Source organism: Ictidomys tridecemlineatus, chromosome 14 (genome assembly GCF_052094955.1).
Source record: "Ictidomys tridecemlineatus isolate mIctTri1 chromosome 14, mIctTri1.hap1, whole genome shotgun sequence".
Classification (NCBI taxonomy): Eukaryota; Metazoa; Chordata; class Mammalia; order Rodentia; family Sciuridae; genus Ictidomys; species Ictidomys tridecemlineatus.
Window position 1 is genome coordinate 57,363,684 of NC_135490.1, and position 20,437 is coordinate 57,384,120.

The 20,437-nt window shown below is 36.8% G+C and overlaps 1 protein-coding gene and 1 long non-coding RNA gene across 9 annotated transcripts in view; one reads left to right on the plus strand and one right to left on the minus strand.

The window, feature by feature from the left end:
- Positions 1-20,437, plus strand: part of Nrg1 (neuregulin 1) — a 986,545-nt gene that overhangs the window by 504,119 nt on the left and 461,989 nt on the right. The gene's annotated exons all lie outside the window — the stretch shown is intronic.
- LOC144370438 (uncharacterized) lies at positions 6,324-13,707 on the minus strand. The gene is made up of 3 exons (XR_013430405.1): positions 8,546-13,707; positions 7,833-7,996; positions 6,324-6,657 (listed from the first exon to the last, which is right to left on the minus strand). It is a non-coding gene; the product is annotated as an uncharacterized LOC144370438 (long non-coding RNA).

Genomic DNA, 20,437 nt, shown 5'->3' on the forward strand with positions numbered 1-20,437 from the left:
TTAGCCCATCAGAGGCTCTAAGGGATCTTAGAGAAACATTGTAACCTTTTTTAAATGACCGCTTCTAAAAGTACCTTAGAAAATGCTCACAAAGTATATTATATATCATATACACATATGTACATATATGTAGACAACATGGTATTACAATTATATTATTATTATATTGTATATAATATCATTGTTTATTTTTCTCTGAATAATATCCAGTTTAGAACAAAACTAACAGTTTTGTTAGCCTAATAAAAATAATCACCTACTTTCCTATAAAAATCATGAAGTTTATCATGCATTTTGATACCATTATAATTTTATTATATAGGACTGGTTTCTAATTACTAGAAACACCATAGGAAATTGTGGCAGTGTGTTTTACATTCCATATGAATATATATATATATATACACACACACATATATATTATATTGTTAGATATTAATGTATTGACATTATTACTGCATTACATATATAATTGGTTCTGTTCCTCTGAAGAACCTTAACAAATACATGCAGTTTAGAAGATAAATTTTAATAGTTGTATTGACCCTACTAATTATAATTGGGGCGTGGTTCTTTAGTTGCTCAGTTTAAACAGTTGGGACTTTTTTTTTTTTTAAATCTTGTGTAGCCCAGAGATTCTGATTAACTTTTCTGGGAAAAGGCTGAAATTCCCCAGGGATTTCAATGCAGCTATTAGATTCCCATAGCTATTAAATTTATTCTTTCAATTTTTAAAACTTAAAGTTCCAATTTTAGAAATGTGCACTAAGTACCTAGAATGTGCTAGGTGATGTTCTACTCATCATGAGACGATCCAAGCAACAGTCCCTGCCTTTGAGAAGTTGATATTCTAGTTCACCGCTAGCATGTACCAGGCTCTAAACTATGATGAAACTATGCTCTGCTTACATTAAAAATGGGTAAGTCAGGACTTATTTTAGTCAGCTTTTTGACTGTTGTAACTAAAGGATCTGACCAGAACAATGGTAGAGGATGAAAAGTTTATTTGAGAGCTCATGGTTTCAGAGGTCTTAGTCCATAAAGACAGGCTCCATTGCTCAGGGCTCAAGGTGAGGCTGAACGTCATGTTGGGAGAGTGTGGCAGAGGGAAGCAGAGAGAGACTCCACTCCAGATACAAAATACACAGCCCATAGCCACATCCCCAGTTAACCACTTCTTCCAGCCACACCCCACTTGTTTCTAGTTACCCCTCTGTTAATCCCATCAGGGATTAATTCACTGCTGGGGTTAAGACTCTCACAACCCAATCATTTCTCCTCTGAACCCTCTTGCATTGTCTCACATGTGAGCTTTCAGGGGACACCTCACCTCCAAACCATCACAGGACTCTAACCTTTCCTGCATACCTTTCCACTTACTTGCTAACCATGTCTGAGAAATCATAGGTACTTCTCTGAAACCCTATAGCATTAGTGTAAGTTCTTGAGAAAAAGAGTACAAATATCAAGATCATGTTTGAGAAATCTAATTCCAATTCAGAATTTGGAAAGCCAAGTTATAGAAATCATACAAAGTTGTGAAACATGAAGTGGGGCTGGTGGAGCACAGTGAGAAATGATGGGGGACTTTGTAGTAAATGATTGAAGAGACAAACACTTGTCACCAATAGTTGACTTTATGCCTGAGGTGTTTCAAAGATACGCCCACCACCTTTGTTATTAGGCCAGCCTCAGATTAGGAGACTCCCCCCAGGTGACCTCTACATGGTGAAATGACTATTTTTTATTTATTTATTTATTTTTTTACCAGCACTAAATGGAACTTGAGTGGAAGGCTACCAAGAGTCACAGATTGCTTTGTGTGTTAGTCTGCAGTCCCTCACTGCAATGAAATACCTGAGACAATCAACTTATAAAGAGAAAAGTATTGTTTTGGTATATTGTTTTGGAGGTTTCTATCCATGATGGATTGACCCTGTTGCATTGGGCCTGGGGGAGGCGGCCCATCAGGGCAGAAACATGTGATGGAACAAAACTGCTATACCTAAACTGATATACCTTAACCCAGGAGTAAAAAATAAAATAAAGAGACTAGGGTCCCACAATCTTCTCCAAGGGCTTGCCCCAATGACCTAAGGGTCTCCCATTAGACCTGACTTCCCAACAGTACAACCCTGGAAACCAAGTTTTTAACACATGGGTCTTTGGGGGTCATATTCAAACCATAGTGCTTAATACAGATAAAATGCTCCTGCCTGTGTGCAGTCTATCAAAAATGATATTTAAGAATAGTTTTCCAACCAATGGTCTCCAGAGAAGCAAGTGCTATCTTATTGTGGTGCACAGCATCCTCATCTATAAGATGAATGTGCTGCGTTAGATATTTCTTTGGTTTTTTTCTTTTTTTTTTTAAAATTGTTGTTACTAATATTTATTATTTTGATTAGGAAGCATCATAGTACAGTTTAAAATATTAAAAACAAATATTCCTCAGTGAAAATCAAGTTCAAGATGTAGTTATACATTTTTCAAATGTTAACTTTTTGTAAGTAAATTCTTTTTTTTAGATTTTTTTAGTTGTAGATGGACAAGATACCTTTATTTTATTTATTTATTTTTATGTGGTAGCGAGAATCAAGCCCAGTGCCTCACCAGTGCTAGGCAAGTGCTCTACCACTGAGCCAGAACACCAACCACTGTAAGTCAATTTTTTATTGTATGTATCCAGAAGCACAATATTTAAATCCTTCTTCTTTTCTTTTTGGCGGTGCTAAGGATTGAACCCAGGGCCTTGTGCATGCTAGGCAAGCACTCTACCACCTGAGCTATGCCCCCAGCCTATAAAGGTTGCCTTGACAGTATTTAAAGGTTAAGGATGCAGAATTAACCTGATCCTCTTCTGGCAGAGTCAATAACCATCCTTTGTTTATTCCATAGAGGAAGGGCAGAACTTCTTGCGGTGGCCAAAGTCTTTATTCATAATCTGAGTGCATATCAGCACCCTTGGAAACCACAGGTTCAGAAGTGGGAGGGGAGACATTTATTTATTATGTATTTTGTTCCAGATCCTGTCCTGAGTGGTATCAGCACTAACTTTGTAAATACTGGTTAATGTGGAAAAATAGAGACCATCATTGCTTCTTTAGAAGTATAATTTCAAAAAATGTAGAAAAATTTTATTTATCTGATAGAAGTCATGATTTCTAATTGTGTTTATGATTTAGGAATTCATACCAGAGTTAATTGGCAACATGATTCTTACATATACCATCACAGAGGTCAGAAAATGTTATCTATGTAAATAAATATCCTGGTACCAAAACCAGGTCTTTTCTCACCTTTATATGATAGGGCTTTGTTTTCACTTTTATAGGAAAAAATAAAACAAAATCTGCAATTAGGTTTTGGGAATAAAGAGGACACTCATTAAAGAAGTTATTTAGAAATCTGTTGAGTTGCTCCACCAAGAATTTATACCCTATTACCCCAAAATACTATCATCTCTGTGCTTCATTTTTCCCTTCAATCGCATATTGCCCACTTTGCAGTTCTTATAATTGTTAAAAGCCATTTAGTAATCTGCCTTTTGCATGCACATCTGGGCACATTTGTGAGCCCTTTAAGATGGTACTTGAACACTGAAAAATGCACAATATGTTTAATTTGAAATAATTATAATACAATCCTTTTTTCTTTTTGAAGAAACAAATAAGCAAATTGCAATTTCTATTGCTTGGTTATTGTGTGATTTCTTAGAATTATACCTCAGTTGTGTTGAATGCAGTGATCAGAACCTAGAATATATTAAAGGCATTTCTGGCATCGAAAGCATCCCTAAAATCCTGTTTGTTTCATTCTCTAGCAATGTCAACATTCCTGAATTTCATTTAGCCTAAGGCATTTTTCCACTTGCTTCAAATCTGAGCTTTACCACCAACCACTCAGATATCTTTTGTTGTGAATGTGCAATGAGGCATTCCCAGGTCACCAAGAAAGAGGACAGACACAAAGTTTAACCTTGGCTAATGCTGTGAAGGGCATTTCTAGAAGAGAAATGCAGGGGGAATGCTCCCCAGGTGTAAGATGAGAAATTAGGGGAGAGGGGTGTGGGGGGTCCTCTTAAATGCATCAGCTCTTCCACCAATGCACTGGAAGTCATTAGCACTCCTACTTATTTAACCTCACAGTGGTACATGTCCTTCAATGACTTATCAGGGGACAATTACATATTTCTCTCTCACTTTTGCTACAAGGATTGCCTTGCTTTGTAGCTTTGCTCAGGAGTCTTTAAATGCAAATGAGGGAAACCCCAGGTTATAAAGCATCTGCTTCTGCAGACAGGTTTTCAATCCTGTTACCTTAGCAACATTTGCCCTTGTATTCCAGGCAGCCACCTTGACAGCCTGCATAATGTAACGGGTGAGGAGGGGCCAGTGAATCAAAAGGAAACTGGGGCACACCTAGGTTCATCATGGGTTAGTAACTTGGGATCCTTCTAAAATGTCCCTGCAATAAAAATAGAAAATCTCATTTCCAGAAATAAAAGAACGTGGGGAGAAATAAACAGGCAGACTGAAAAGAGGAGAAAAAAAGCTATCAGAGCTAGCCGGACCTAAGAGAGAAGAGATTTTCTAAAAATATCCTTCCCACCAGCCCTGCTGCAGATGTGTCACTGTGGCTCAGAAAGAGAAGCAAAGCCATCTGCTGCAGTGTTTCCCTGGAAACCCCCAGCAACGCCCCTCCCGGAGCTCCTCTGCGGCCTCCCCGCTCCAGCCCTGTGCAGCCAGAGGAGTTCGCCTGTGATGTCACTGCTACTAGCTGGGAGGGAATCCCAGGACCTGCGTCCCTCGGGTGGAGCCAATCATGGTCGACCCTGGATGCTGGAAACCTAGGGCTTTAAACCAGAAAGAATCACAAAAGCAATAGACAATTCATCACAGTCCACAAAGCACAGTTCCTAACAGATTCTAAAATCGTGATCAAAAAGAAAAAAAAAAAAAAAGAGAGAGAGAGATGAGATTTATCTGTAAAAGAGCGTTTGTCTACAGTGGCAGCACCACAGACAATCCTCTGATGGAGTTTTAACCTACACTCTTTGGATGCAGGAGAAAAGAAATGATTTTTTTTAGCCACTTTTAAAAATAAAGGTAATGAGTATTTCTTATCTACATTATCATTGTATTGTTGCTTCTGCAGAAAATTGTGACAAGAATCTAAAATGCGTTATAGTTACAGGGAGACCTACAGCAAGGCAATGTGTAGCTGGCATGCATTTTGTCATCCTGGGTGGCATATGAAATAAAGCTTTACCTCCCTTGCTGCACAGTGGAGAAATGGGAACTGCTTCCTTTTCCCTCTAAGGGATTAACTTCTGGGTAGGACTGAAAATATGGACAAAAGGCTGCCTTTGGAAGATAGGGTTGCCTCTAAATGTGGCTTAACTCACATGCTCTTAGCAATAAAAAAATGATAAAATATTCAAATAAACTGAAACATGCATTAGTAATGTTGCTGGGACAAATAAATAGATATTCTTGGAGGTCTTATTACTTTTTCATGATTTTAGATAATTAGAGCTGTGTTGTCATACTGATTTGAGGCAGTAAATCACAGTAAAAGCAGTCAATTTTTAGGAAATAAATTAATCTCTTTTTGTTTTCTCTGAAGGAAAAAAGGTCCTTTGTGAGTAGACCATATATTTATTGGGCACTGATTATTTGTAGTTGTCATTGTAGACTAAATGTTAAACCCATGAATCTCTATTGTGTTGACAGTGCTAGAAAAAGTCACATTATTTTGTAAAAGCTGCTACAAATGGAAGGAAAAGAATATGCATTTTAATCATTTTGTTTCTTACAGTGCTGTTTTTTTAATATTCCAAGGATTATATTTGCACATTTACAATTCTTCACTTTTCTATCATTCAAACCTTTGTTACCAAAACACTTTGTTTGCCTTTTTTAGTCATTTACTAAGTATTCTTTTCACAGTTAATGTTTCTGTAGGCACACGTGTGCACTCACACACACACCCACACACACATACACACATGCATCTTGGTCCAGGCCACAAGAAGAAGATGTGCAAAGTATATATACGTTTTCAGTAGTACATATAAATGAGAGTCTCCAACTCAGATTTTTCTGGAAGTAAAGACCAATACTGTTTGACTTCACATGATTGCCAAGTGTACAAATAAGCTAAAAATAAAAATGAAGATGAATGTAAAATTGGACTCTCATAAAGCTTTTCGGAACTTAGTCCTTTGATTTCTTAATTTCTTTTTTTCTGCCTCTTATGAATGATGCAAGGAAGAATTATCATCAGCAATTGGAATTTATAAAATTCTGCATGCCTGTTAGTTGGTTTTTCATTATGTTTAATTTACAAGATGAATCTTTGAAACAGTGATCCCATTTGAACAGAAAAGATAAAGAAATCTTGACCCACTATAAATTCTGCTGTCTGTGCCACTTCCCTCAGCCATATCCAGGGCAAGTCCATTTTCTCCAAAGCTATCCAGTCTGTCAGCCCACAGCTTTTCTTTTCCAATCTGTAATTGCTCCATTAGCTATGGAACTTTTATTTCCTTCTCTCGTGGCCCGTCACACTTGGCTCTTAAATCTGGCTCCCTGGAAGCAGGATTCCCATCTTCCATCATCAGGAACCAGGTGCCTGTACTTGAAAGGACCTGCCCTGTCAAAAATGAGGAGATAATACAAATTAAAGTGGTTGGAGACAGTGATCGGCCAAAGCTGGGCTTTCAGCTTCTAGCATAAGCAGCGTTGCCGATCTGAGAACAGCTTGTGTTCAGGGTATTCAATCAACCACAGACAGAAGAAGAAAGACAATGGCATTTTCTCAAAGATCAGATATAAAAGAGGAAACTATATTGTTATCTGTTTTTCTTTATTTCACATATCAGAGAGGAGGAAATGGGACAAAATAATTTGTATTTGTTTCGGCAAAGAAATCACATGAAGTTTAAAGCAAAAAAAATTAACTAGAATTTTAAATGTCTGACAATTCCAGAAAAAGTAACCAAATTTCTCATTACTGGACTAGATATTAATAAAGGTCATTTATTTATATAATGCTTAAATAACTTCTTTCCCTTAAAGTGATAAGCAACTTCCCTCTAACTGAAAATTGCTGCGTAACTGGCTCTTTGTATTTTAATAGTATGCAATAAGTTTGGTGTTCTGGTGATTGCATTATAAATATGTCATGCTTTACTATAATTAGGTTTAAATCCTGGAAAAATAGCAAACTGCACTTTCGAGTTTTAGGATAGAATATCCTCAGAGATTCTTTTCAATAGAAGAATATAATTTGCTACTTCTATGATCTTGTGTGAGTCACTTAACCTTACTGAACTCTGGTTTTCTACTTTTGTGCGAATATAGACAATAATTGACCCATCTCTCCACATTTTGGTAAGGTTAAAAGGTCCTATATAAATGAACAAGCTTTTGTAAACAGTGATCACACATCTAATTCCTTGTTATGAATTTTTGCTTCTTCTAAGCAGTACTCCAGCGAGTCTGTCCTTGTCCTTGTCAACTGGGTGTGATCATGTTGCCCTCTAGTGACTGCACTTCATAGAGGCTGTAGGCCCCGGGGAGAGAGAGAGAGAGATATTAATGGATTTACAAAAGAGAAAGGTAACTAGTAGTAGAAAATTATGGGTTTACATCAACCTAAGCAGCAGGATATGCAAGCAATTACAATGAGTAAGAAGATATAATGCACAAAGTGAAGGAAATGAAAAAAAGCGTAGAGAAAGCAAAGAGCAGCTGTGGCCGACTCTGGAAAAACCCAGAAGCCTGGGAAGCAGAGTAATGGGAACTGGTGCCAGCTTTGATCCTTACCAGCAGTGGGTCCTTCCACTGACCATAACCTCTGGCCTTTGTGACCAGTCCTGAGACTATGAAATGAGATAGTTAAAATAAAGGTCCACCTGAGTTGCTTGCAGGTCCACAGTTCTTCAGGTCAATATAATAAGAGGAGAGAAAAGCAGAAAAAGGAAAGAAAGCTGAAAGAGAAGAGATGAAAGATCAGCCTAAAAAAAAAAAAATGGGTCTGAAGTCATCTCAATATCACAGGATTCTAATAACGATTGAGTGACTGGATCATGCAAACCCTTGTGGGGACTGGTCCTGGGTATGGCTGGAATCCCCAGAGTGTGTCCTTGAAATGCTGTTACATCCTTCCCAAGGACACAGCCTGTGTCAGATTACATCCTCTTAGACCAAATGCGTAGGCACCTCATGACTACATGTCTAAAAAGCTCCTTCTATTTGAAATTAATCTTTCTTTACTCAGAACTATTTGAGTATCAAAAGATCTTCCAGTGGGAGGCTCCTTAAATCCAGCTTCCCATTTCAAATTATAGATGTTACAAACCTGTATGCGTTAGGCTTATGTTATGCTTTCTCTAAACCAACTGGGTATTGTAGAAAGGTAATCAAAGTTCTCAAGAACTGTATAATTAAAATAATGATGGAGCAAACCATCATTAAGTCTGTCATCGCCCTCTCTAGACAAAAGATCACACGTGAATGAATACTTGAAATAATCTTACCAACAGACAGAATTAGGCGATTCAATGGAAGAAGCATTGCAATGAGCTCAGACGTGTGGGTTTTCATCCCGACATGGACATTTGCGGGTTGCAAGTGATCTTCTGCAATCTTTTAAATTTATCACAGCTTCATCTATAAAAAGGGAATTAATCTGTTTATTAAGATATATCACCAGGTGTGGTGGCACACTCCTGTAATTCCAGTGGCTCAGGAGGCTAAGGCAGAAAGATCATGATTTCAAAGCCAGCCTCAGCAAATTAGTAAGGCACTAAGCAACTCAGTGAGACTCTGTCTCTAAATAAAATGCAAAGTAGGGCTGAGCATGTGGCTCAGTGATCCAGTGCCCCTGAGTTCAATCCCTGGTACAAAAGAGAAAGAGAGAGAAATAGAGATAGATATGAAAGATTTACAATGTGTTTTACACTGTATTAAACTCCCAGATTACAGTAATAAGTAAACCCTGGTATTTCTAAGAGTGGTGACAAGATTGAACAGGTACGTCTTTGAAAACTCTAAGCATTATCAATGGAAAGTACCATGCATTTAAAAAAAATATTTTTGTAGCTGTAGATGGAAAGAATACTTTTCTTTTATTTTATTAAATTTTTATGTGGTGCTAAGGATTGAACCCAGTGCCTCATGCATGCTAGGCAAGCGCTCTGCCATTGAACTACAGCCCTAGCCCGGTACCATGCATTTCTAAAGCAATGTGAAATAGTAGGGATTTTTGCAACCTTAAGGAGCAGGTTTTAAAACAGAGTCTTAGCTTGAAAGCCAGTGATCCATGGGAAGTGCTACTGACCATAGGTGTTTTCATCCTATGATATGCAAAACATGTGTGGTACTCAGAACTCAAGAGTTTTTTTTATTAACAACTGGATGAAGCAGTTATTACACAGCAGACTGCAACTCTTTAATAATATTTCCTAACATGTAAATGCCTCACTGTCTCATAGCTTCCAAGCACCTTTCTGCACAGAAAGAACCCTGTCATTGCACTGTAATATCCCAGGTAGTTGGCATCTTGTCTCTTCCAACTCCTGTTCTGCCTAGGATTCTGAAACTATTTTATAGGGCCACCAGGTGGCAGTTAGGACAAATGGTTTTAAATTTTCCTCACCACATCCTTTGATTACTAATGGAACCCCTGGAGCACTGGGGAGCCAGGTCATGGGCTCTGTACTTTGCACACAAAATGCTTCATGTAGTCCTCATAGCAACATCCATCAAGCACGTAGTTAAGACAGTTGAAGACAAAGAAACTGGGTCATAAGGAGCCTTCCCTGGTGCAGAGAAGCTTGAAGGTGCCTCAGAAGTGCCTCAGGGTGAATATAACCCAAAGGATGCCACAGAAGAGGGAAGTTTCATTCTACAACAGCACAGTGTCCGAACAAAGAAGATGGGAGGAAACTAGAATGGGGTATTAGATTGATTTTTTTTCCAAAAGATTTTAGGAGTTTGTAAATCAACTTGCTAACTGGTAAATTTCTTTTTAGTGATTTCCCACCCCATAGACCTCCTGCCACAGCCCTTTCTCTCTACCACATCTGGGTTTGTGATACCAGTCTCTTCAGTAGTTTGACTCTTTAATCAACTTTCTGATGCTAAACATCTTGATAAATAAATTTTTAAAATATATTTGCATGAACCTGTTCAGGAGCCTGTTGTATTAAAGACTGAAGATAAGGCTCTAGTTTCCTCCTGGTTTCAGGTGCAGAATCTGCATACAGAAAGCCACTGAAGCAAAATTAGGAATGGTACACTTGATGTGTTACTCCCTTTTCCATAAAGAACTGCTAAATGTCAGAGCTACTAATATTTCTGGCTCTTGATGTCCACATCAGTTAAAGCAGTTTTTTTTCCCCCTTCAGTCAGATAGCATATTACTATTTTAAAAGTCAGAACTTCTATTATTCAAATTTGGCATAAAAATATCACCAATTTGTTATCAACTTTCTGGATATTTCTAATGGCTGTCTATGTACGTGTGTTCTGGTTGACAGACATTTGGGTCACTTCAATTCTGTTTGTACCTACTTTATTTCATTACACATTCCAAGATGAGTAGTAGAGAGTACTTTGCTTTAATAGACTTTTCTTTTTCTGGCATTTGAACTTACCTGAATGAAATTAGAAACAATTGATTTCTGACTTCATCATTTCTTACTCTAAAAATCTCCAATTCTTACATGAAACTGTTAGAGATCATGTTTTGGAAGTTCTTATTCTCTTTTTTTTTAAGTTAATTTTTTATTTATATATGACAGTGAAATGCATTACAATTCTTATTACACATATAGAGCACAATTTTTCATATCTCTGGTTGTATGCAAAGTTTATTCATACCAATTCGTGTCTTTATACCTGTACTTTGGGTAATAAAGACCATCATATTCCACCATCATTTCTAACCCCATGCCCCCTTCTTTCCCCTCCAATCCCTCTGCCCTATCTAGAGTTTGTCTATTCCTCCCATGCTGCCTCTCCCTACCCCACTAGGAATCAGCCTCCTTATATCAGAAAAAAAAATATTCGGGATTGTTTTTTTTTGGGGGGGGGGATTGGCTAGGAAGTTCTTATTCTCTTGAGTGGTAAAAGGTGCATTCCTTTGTTAGCCCATCTCTATTTTCACGAGACCTGCCATTCATTGTAAAGCTTCTGTGATAGAAGTGTCACAAATAGCAAATGTGAGAACTGGGGAAATGGTTTTACATGCAGTTATTTTGTCATTCCACTACACTTTATGGGAAATGATTTTTTTCCTGTCAAAATGTCAAGTTATTTTGACTTTACAACAAATCAGGAAGTTAGTTCATAAATGAAGAACAATAACTCAGTAACTAGAGTGCTGATTTCCTTTTGTTCTATCCTTATATCATAGCAGAGAGATTTAATGTGCCCTACAGGTATCTGTGCAGCAACCTACATTCACCTGGTACACTTTTTATTTTTTATTGTTCCAGAGAATAAGATTCTGGATAACAATTCTGAAATGTTCACAGTGTTGTTGTAAAGTACTTGTGGGGAATTTTGTCAAGAGTTATTATTTCCTTTCATCTTTTTCTCTGGAGTTTTCTTGAACTGAGTCGTGGACCAATGACACGCATTTCATGAATTCTGAATGTGGGGATGTTTCACGCATGGCATTGTGCTTCCAAGAACAATATCTGGTGATCACACTCATAAAGCTTGTGGCATGTTCCAAGCTACGTATAAGTGATTCGTTCATTAATCAGTCAAAGTCCAGCATATATATAGTAACATATTGCATTATAAGCATTCTTTCTTCATGAATGTATTGATCCTATTCATAAAACAGAAACACCAATTAAATGAAGTAAAATACATGAAGTGGTATAAGGTTTTTTAAAGTTACACAATGTTTTTTTATGGACTATTTTAAGGAAAAACTGTACACCTATTTTTGGAGGCATCAGTCCCTAGGTACAGAGGGTAGTTAGAGGTAAAACATTAAATCGCTTGAGAACCAACATCTTTAGAGCCCTGATTCATGAAGTCAAATGTTTCTCTATTCCTCCATTCTTTTCTGGTTTTCCTTTTGTGGGGCTGGAGGGGTGGGATGGGGTCGGGTTCTGATCTTAATTTTCACATGAGTAAAGGTTAGACCAGCCCAGCATACTGAATCATTAACATCCTTCTCCTCAGGGGTGACTAAGCTCAAATCCATTAGCAGAACGCCTGGCCTGCCAGGCCCCTCTTGTCTGTTTCCGGGCCCTTGCTTCTTAGGAACGTGCTCAGGCAACCACAGCATTCCTAAGCACCCCCTCCAGGTAGCAAAAAGGAAGAATGAGTAGCAGTGAACCAGAAGAGGTTAGGCCATGTATTTCATCCTGCGAACTGTTCAGAGATAAGATATGGGAGTGAATTAGCAAGCACACTGGTAACCCAGGTATGCAAGTTGTCAGCAACATTCAGAAATGTAATTTCTATAAATATGTATTTTGTTTTTTCTCAGATATCAAAAATCATGTCTTGTTTTTAACTTCTATCTTTGTTTTTTTCCTCCTAGCATTTTTTCAGTTGGAACAATGAAATCATCCTCACCTTTTTACAGCATGAATAGCAGTACTTGCATGATAAAATTATGAGAAATATCCACCATACTTGAGACCACATGTTAACTTTTTTTTTTCCCAAAAATGGGATAAAGAATACAGTGAAACGACATGTAATTTATTCTGAGGTAGATAGGTATTAGGATTAGAGCTGACAGTCTAAAAAAAATAGTCTTCAAATAAGTTCACAAACAAAAGTTAGCAACTACATTTTCGTAACAGCACTTTCAAATTAAAATTCCATGTACAGTCAAGAATTGCTTAACAACAATGGTAAGTTATAAAAAATGTGTTCTTAGGTGACTCCACTTTTGTGTGAAAATCAGAGTGTATTTCTGCAAACCTAGATAGAATAGCTTATACTTAGGCTATCTGGTAGAGGCCATTTTAATTCCTTTTCTTTTCTTTTTCACATTTTAAACTTTTTTTATTAAAAACTAAGGCACAAGCACACACATTAACATAGGCCTACACAGAGTCAGACATATTATTGTCTTTCACTTGTACATCTTGTCCTGCAGTAAAGTCCTCAGGGGGCAGTAACACACATGGAGCTGTCATTCCTTATAATAACAAGACTTCTAGAATCTTCCTAAAAGACCCATCTGAGGCTGTTTACAATGGTAGGTTTTTGTTTTGTTTTTTTTATAATTTAACTTTTCACACATAGGTTAGAGATCACCTCTGCTTTTCCTACACTGAATATTACATCTATTCATCAGGTTGACTTTACTCATTAGTCCACTATCAATGACTCTGCTCTATATAAACCAAAATATTATGCCATACTTTAGATTATAGATAATTGAAGTAAAGTTCATTAAATCCATATAAAAGAAATAAAAACTCCCACAACTGGGACATTTATAAGTGTAAATATGTGTGTGTAAACATATGTCCTATGAGGTATTTGCACATGCAAAATCACTACCAAGTTAAATGCCCACTTACCTCCCAAACTTTCCTTCAGAAATATGCTTAAATCTCCCTTGGTGAAATGAGAGACTTTCCTGTCAAAGAAATACCTACAAAAGTGTAGGTAAATAATTCAAATGACTAACTCAGCATTAAGATGATTTGATAGCTTTTTCTGCACCAAGAAACACAGAAAATCTCAAAGCATTTGTGTCAACTGGGTGTAAAAAGTGTTTCCTGAGGAGCGCATTATCTTCAGTAGGAAATGTGGCAGTATACCTTGGCATCTCCAAGTCAATTAATGCACCGGAAAGACGCATGATATTTCCTGTTGGCAACCTCAAAGTGAGAAACTTGGAAGGCTACTAACCCTGTGGTGTGCCAAGGCCTAAAACTCATGCAAGGAGGTAAAATTTTGCATATCAAGAAAATAGCAACTGCAGGAAGAAGCAAATAATGCTAAGTTTTGTGTCTTTACATGTAAATACTCATTTACCAGGAATGGTTTCAAATTGACTGTTTTTTGGATTTGTGGGGATTCTGTTAGCCTGGATGCTCCTGACAGAGCAAGAAAAACGAGCAAACAATAATATCATGAGATGGGCCTGGGTGGATTGGAGACTCACTCATTACTGCTCCTCCCTTAACCCCTTCTTCAACCATGTGTGGGAATGAGGATAAGGCCAGTGGTTTTAATGTAGTTTCCAGCTTTTTTTCTGGCAATAGTCAAAGGAGGGCTTGTCTATGTAAAAATCTCTTTTCTATGATGATCTTGAGATGCTTAAAGCACCATCTGCCCTTGGCCAATAAGAGAAGAAACACAAAGTCTTCAAGGCCAATGTTGCCAAGATGTTAGCCTTATAACTTCTCCTGTGATTAGTTTGGGGTTTGATGCAATTTAGAATTCTAGGGAGTGGAGGTAAAAGGCAGCCCTTGTTTTACAAATGAATCCTACTTAAAAATACTGTCCTGCTTAAAACACAGGTTCCAGGTCTATCTTTGACCTCCTGTCCCCAAACACTCCCCAATCCCAACCCCAACATACTGCCTGACATTTTTACACCTTGCTTTTTCCTACCTGAAACCACACCTGGTATTCTTATACAAGAAACTTCTGGATGGCTTCTGGAGGTACCTCAGTGGGCTTATTGAGTCAGGTGCCTTTCCTACCAATGCTCAGCTTAGACAAGCTATGCTGAGGGCAAGAATGGTAACTGTGGAACAGAGAAGAAAGGACAAAGTTCTCCTTTCCGAATTCTCCAAATAGGAATGATTAAGTAACCGCTGAGGTCAGTCAGTGGTTCCTGCAAGACAATAGACACGAAACTGCAAAAGTATTTCATGTCTTTAAATACTACGAAAGCTGGATGGGTCTGGGATAAGGAAGTTCCACCTTCATTTTCTTCTTTTCTTCCTGGCATTTCCCAGTCCGCTGCTTCTAAAACCCAGAACTCTGGGGTGGTTAGAACAGAGGCTACCCAGGGTAGACAAAAGAATTGGAGAGTAGGGAATTCTGGGAAATTAATCACAGAGGAAGTGAAAAGTTATTTAAAAGATTTTGAGTAGAGAAAAAGTCAATGAATAAAATATAAGAACAAAGGATGGTAGGAAGTTATCCCAAGAGTCCAAATGTGATTGGACTCACATTGAGGCCTGAATTTGTGGTCATGTAGTAAAAATGGATGGGAGAACAGAGTAAATATGGGTCCAAAAAGGGAATTAATAGAATTTGCCACTGATGGGACAGAACTGGCAAAAGGGGACTCTGATATTCCTTGCCCAGGAAACTGGTGAAAAACTAGATACTTTTAACAATACAGGAAACTTGTAAGAGTAGAATAATTTGAAGAAGAAATTAATTTATTTTTAGACATATTAACTTAACTAAATGTACATTTCGTATGTAGGGCTCAATTACAAATCTTGGTATAACTTTATGTGTTTTATAGAACACTAATAACTTGAAGAAAATGCATGTATTTTGTTACATGATAGAAACAAAAGAGCAAATATATTATGATTCTTTTTTGTAAAGAGAACTATTTCTGGGGTATATAAATATGTGTAGAAAGAATGATTAAATCTATATACTTTGGGGTATTAATAATAAAAATTGTGAATAGCATTACTTTCTTTATATTGTCTTTTCAAATCTTCTGATTATTCTACTTTGACATAAATTTTTCTTTGTAACAAGGCATAAGAGTTATTTTTCAAAAACTGAATAATTCAAATCATTCAAGTTCTTCTCATGCCAAAGAAAAGATAGTTTTAAGAAGGTTCATGGAATCCACCAGACATATTTTTAGTTCAATATCATTGTAAGTGTGAGTAGTTTTTTTTAACCCAATTATTCAATAACTTATACATATTGTGTTTATATTTTATGGCACAAATATCATAATACATGGTTTAAAAATAGGGTAGATTGCTAAAAATTGTTCCTTTAAGTTTTCTGTTATTTTTTTTTAAATTAGGGATTGAATCCAGGGATACTTAATCACTGAGCAATATCCTCAGCCATTTTTCCTTAATTTTTAAATTTTGCAACTGGGTCTCACTAAGTTATTTAAGGCATGCTAAGTTGCTGAGTCTGGCTCTGAACTTGTGATCCCTCAGCCTCAACCTCCCAAGTCACTGGATTTACAGACAGGTACCACCACACCCGACTTATCTCTCAAAGTTTTATGCATAAAGATTTTCTGCACAGAATTAATCTTGGCAGAGTTCCCCGGGATCTTACTAGTGTGTCTTCACAAGGAAAGAAATTTGACTATTCAGGCCATGAAGAGAATGGAGAAAATAGTTCATAGTTTTGTCTCATATTAGTTGGATTATGAAAAATTATCATTTTGGGACCATTTTTCCACATTTTTATGGTGCATTATAGTTGTACATAATGATAGAATTTGTTGTTACGTATTAGTACATACACATAATATAACATTTGGGGACTATTTTTGCTGACCCTGGAAACTAAAAACTCCTTAACTCTTAAGTTCTATTCTTTATGTTTTTTCCTTGACTCTTGGCAAGAGTCACATGTAGTGGCCATTTCCACATTTTTGGAATATCATGGTTGAGGCTATTACCCAACAGACATTATTTGGAATCCCTTTCATAAATCCCAACATGATAAATTTCTTCTAAAAATTTTTCTCCTATAAAATATTCATATTTTGTCTTTGTATCTAAAAATTATGGAAATTATCACCATTTCCTCTTTATCTAACTGACCATGCTACTCAAAGTGTCTATGTTGCTCTTTCATGGTAACTGTTTACTTCCCTTAAATATATTGCAACTTTCAAAATTGTGCTTTTATGTGTAGTACCTTACTGCCTCCATTTATTAAAATTGCATACTGCCTCACATTTCCTTTAGAATAAACCAGGAATGTGCATTTATATATAAATTTTAAAAAACATTATATATTTATCTATGAAGTAGCGGTAAATATATGCACATATATTATATCAATGTCATGTTAAGGGATAAAGTGATGTTCTATTGCTTACACATCAAGTGAAATGATGTATCCTGACATGTTCATAAGAGCAGTACTTCCTATTTACAACAGCAACATCTTATTTCCCATGTGTTTTACCAGGGAGTTTTAGAAAATGTCCAAATTTTTATCTTTGTTGTTGTTTTCTAAGTCTAAATTGGCCTATGAAAGCATTAAAACTACTGTGTTTATTTTAGTTTGCAAAAAAGTCATAAATATAGAATTATCACTGAAATCTATGTGCAGGAGAAAGTGATGTGATGATTTGGAGACTATAGGGAGCCACTGGTAACTTTTCACTGGTAACTTTGCTTTCTTATGTGCATATGCACCCTACTCACAGGTATTTAAAGGGCTTAATTTTAACACCAATAAAGAAACTAGAATCAGAACAGTATTTTAGAAAAGTGGAGAATTTTCTAGCTACTTTTACAGTCCTAAAAGAGCTTGGCACAACTTCTTTTTCCTTCTTAGCCCAGGATTAGTCTTTCGTTATGACACTGAAGCTATAGGCAAACTTTCATTTTCATTGATTTCATATCATCAGATTTAACCCTCATGGCAATTCTGTATATACTGTTAGTTTTAATCGTCCATCATATTTTTATCCCATTTATAGTCTAGATAATTGAAGCTCCATAAGCTAAGAAGTTATTGCACCAAATTCACAATTTTGATAATGTAGAGTCAAATCAAATTCATGTTTGGGGCTTCTATTCTTCCCATTTTAACAGAAAGAGATTTTGTAATAAATTTGGCATTTTCAAAAGTAATATGACAATGACATGATGATTACAATGTTAGATGTGACAGAAAGCATGACCCATGTAAATTCTTGGATCTCTAAAAATGTTGATGGATTCGCCCTACTTGATTTGTGAAAAAAAACAGTTTGTAGAGTGAGGAAGTATGATATTTGTTCCCAGTGTTCATTATTGACCAACTATATGCTTTAATAGTTATTTTTGCTTTCCAATACTAATTATAGTAATTAATACTTATACAAATCTGTGTCTGCATGCCTCATCACAGTTTGATTCTTAAATACACCCATAGGAGATTTTCATTCATTATCTCATTTTTCTGTCCTGGATAGATATGTTGTGAGAATCAGCCAATACTCCTAGAATCTTTCAAGCAGTTGGTTCTAGTAGCTACTTTGCTCCTTAGTTATCACAACACCCTGTCAGAGCCCTTAAAGTCAGACAAAGAAAGAGATTATATATCTTTTGGTCCCTAATAAAGGTCTGTTGGAAAAACAAAGAGTTGTATGGTTCAGAGATCTAATTTCTGATAATCTGAAGGTCCTGACGGACACAGCCTTCATACTATCGTTTCTCAGATTTCAGTTAGATAGACACCACCTGCATTTTTTAAGGAAAGTAAATTTTCAGCCTCCATCCCACCACATTAGAGTTGGTAAGTCTAGGATGACACCAAACAGATGCATTTTAACTGAAATTTCAGAAGGTGCCAAATTTAGACTGTCCATTCTGCTTTGCCTATGCCTGAGAGGTGTCGCAAGTTGTTACTTCTCAGTCTTATCAAACTGAAATAGTTGGTCACTCAGATTCTAATCCAAGTAGTCAAAGTTTGCACTTCCAAAAAATGCATAACAATCTAGCCTTGGTTTCAGAAATTTGATCCATTTTGAGGCTTACAAAACATTTGGAAAAAATTAGGGATTGATACTTCTTAAAAAGTATAGATTGAATGATGTACTGAACATCCATATAGGATATACAGAGATATATGCATTTTAACAAGATTTATAGGCAAACTCAACTGTGATTATCATTGTTATTGAGTCCCGGAACCAGACTATTCAGCTTCAGAGAAATGGATTTGCCAGATTCTTGGAGACTAAAAGGGCAAAGTTGTCTATTCTGAGTCATCTTTCCATCACTGTGAAAAAATACCTGAGAAAATCAACTAATAAGAAGGATTTCAGAGATTTCAGTCCATCATTGCTTGTCCTTGTTACTTTGGGCCTGTCACTGCACAGTACATCATGGTGGGAGCACTTGGCAGAAGAGCTTTTTACCCTCATGGAGACCAGGAAGCAAAGAGAGAGACAGGAAGGGTCCAGGGCCCTGATATTCCTTTCAGTGGTATGTCCCTAGTAACCTAACTTCCTCCCACTAGGTTCCACCAACTAAAGGTTCCACTACCTCCCAATAACATTATGGGGTAGGGATCAAGCCTTCCACACCTTGGCTTTGGGGGACAGATTCAAACTATAGCACCTACATTTTTTGAGCCATAGTACATTTGTTCAAAACTTCTGAAAGAATCCATTATCATAATCCCATCTTCCACTGTAAGGATTGAGAATTTTATATTTCTTTGTATTTAATAAATTACATCTTTTTTTGAAGTGAAAAGGCTTTGCCCCACCTTAAAGTTTATTTCTGTCTTTGAGACAATTTAGCCCTGAAATCAAAGCTGAAAAATGTATTCAAGTTATAATGATATTAAAAAAAAATTCTAGCAAATTTCAAAATACCTCTCTTCTCTTCCCTGCTCTGTCCCATTTCCCTCTGTCTGTAAAAATAGTAATATGTCTCTTTCACAAGCAGAGGACAAATAATATACATTGACCAGAGTGAAAAGGAATTTTAACATTATTGATGAGAGCTCTGAAATTGAGTAGAAATGTTATCTATCCAGATTGATGCAGATACTCTGGCTGAAAAGTGAATGTGAGTTCTTTTGGTCCCACTGTCATGAACTGGAGTGTGGACAGTTCAGATGGGAGTGGGCTATTAGATCACTAGTTCACTTTCCTCCCCAACCAGCAATTAATTTTTTTTCACAGTTAATTCCTTGCCAAAAAAAGAAAAGAAAGCACTTCATCTCCTTTTCATGGATAATAAGACCAAACATAGAACACTTCCTCCTTCCACATGTGTGGGGCTTGAGAGGAGGGAGAGGCAGGAAGGAAATGGAGGAGAGAAGTGGGAATCACTGTTACCCTAAAGGATGACTTTGGATGCTCCTTCCAGCTAATGTGAACAGTTTGGCAGTCCCACGCAGCCCTCTGAGAAACATCTATTACACAGCTTAAGTATTTGCGCCAACTGCTAATTTCCATGTAAAACTTACTCCAAGACAAGTATGCTGTTATCACAGAGTAGGATGACAGAGGTTTACTGTGAACTTGAAACAAAAACACAAACACAAAGCAAGCCACCTTATAACCCTCGCCTTCAGGGATCCTCTTAAACTATTTCATAAATTCTCTCAGCTCTTTATCTCAGCTACAGGAGAAACATATGCTCTGCATGAAGTATTTCTCCCCAATCTTTGAGGGAATTTCTTTTTCTCTACTTTCTCCTACAATTTTGAGTATTAACTCTGGGTGAAGCTCCCCAGATTTTCTGAGTTCTGGA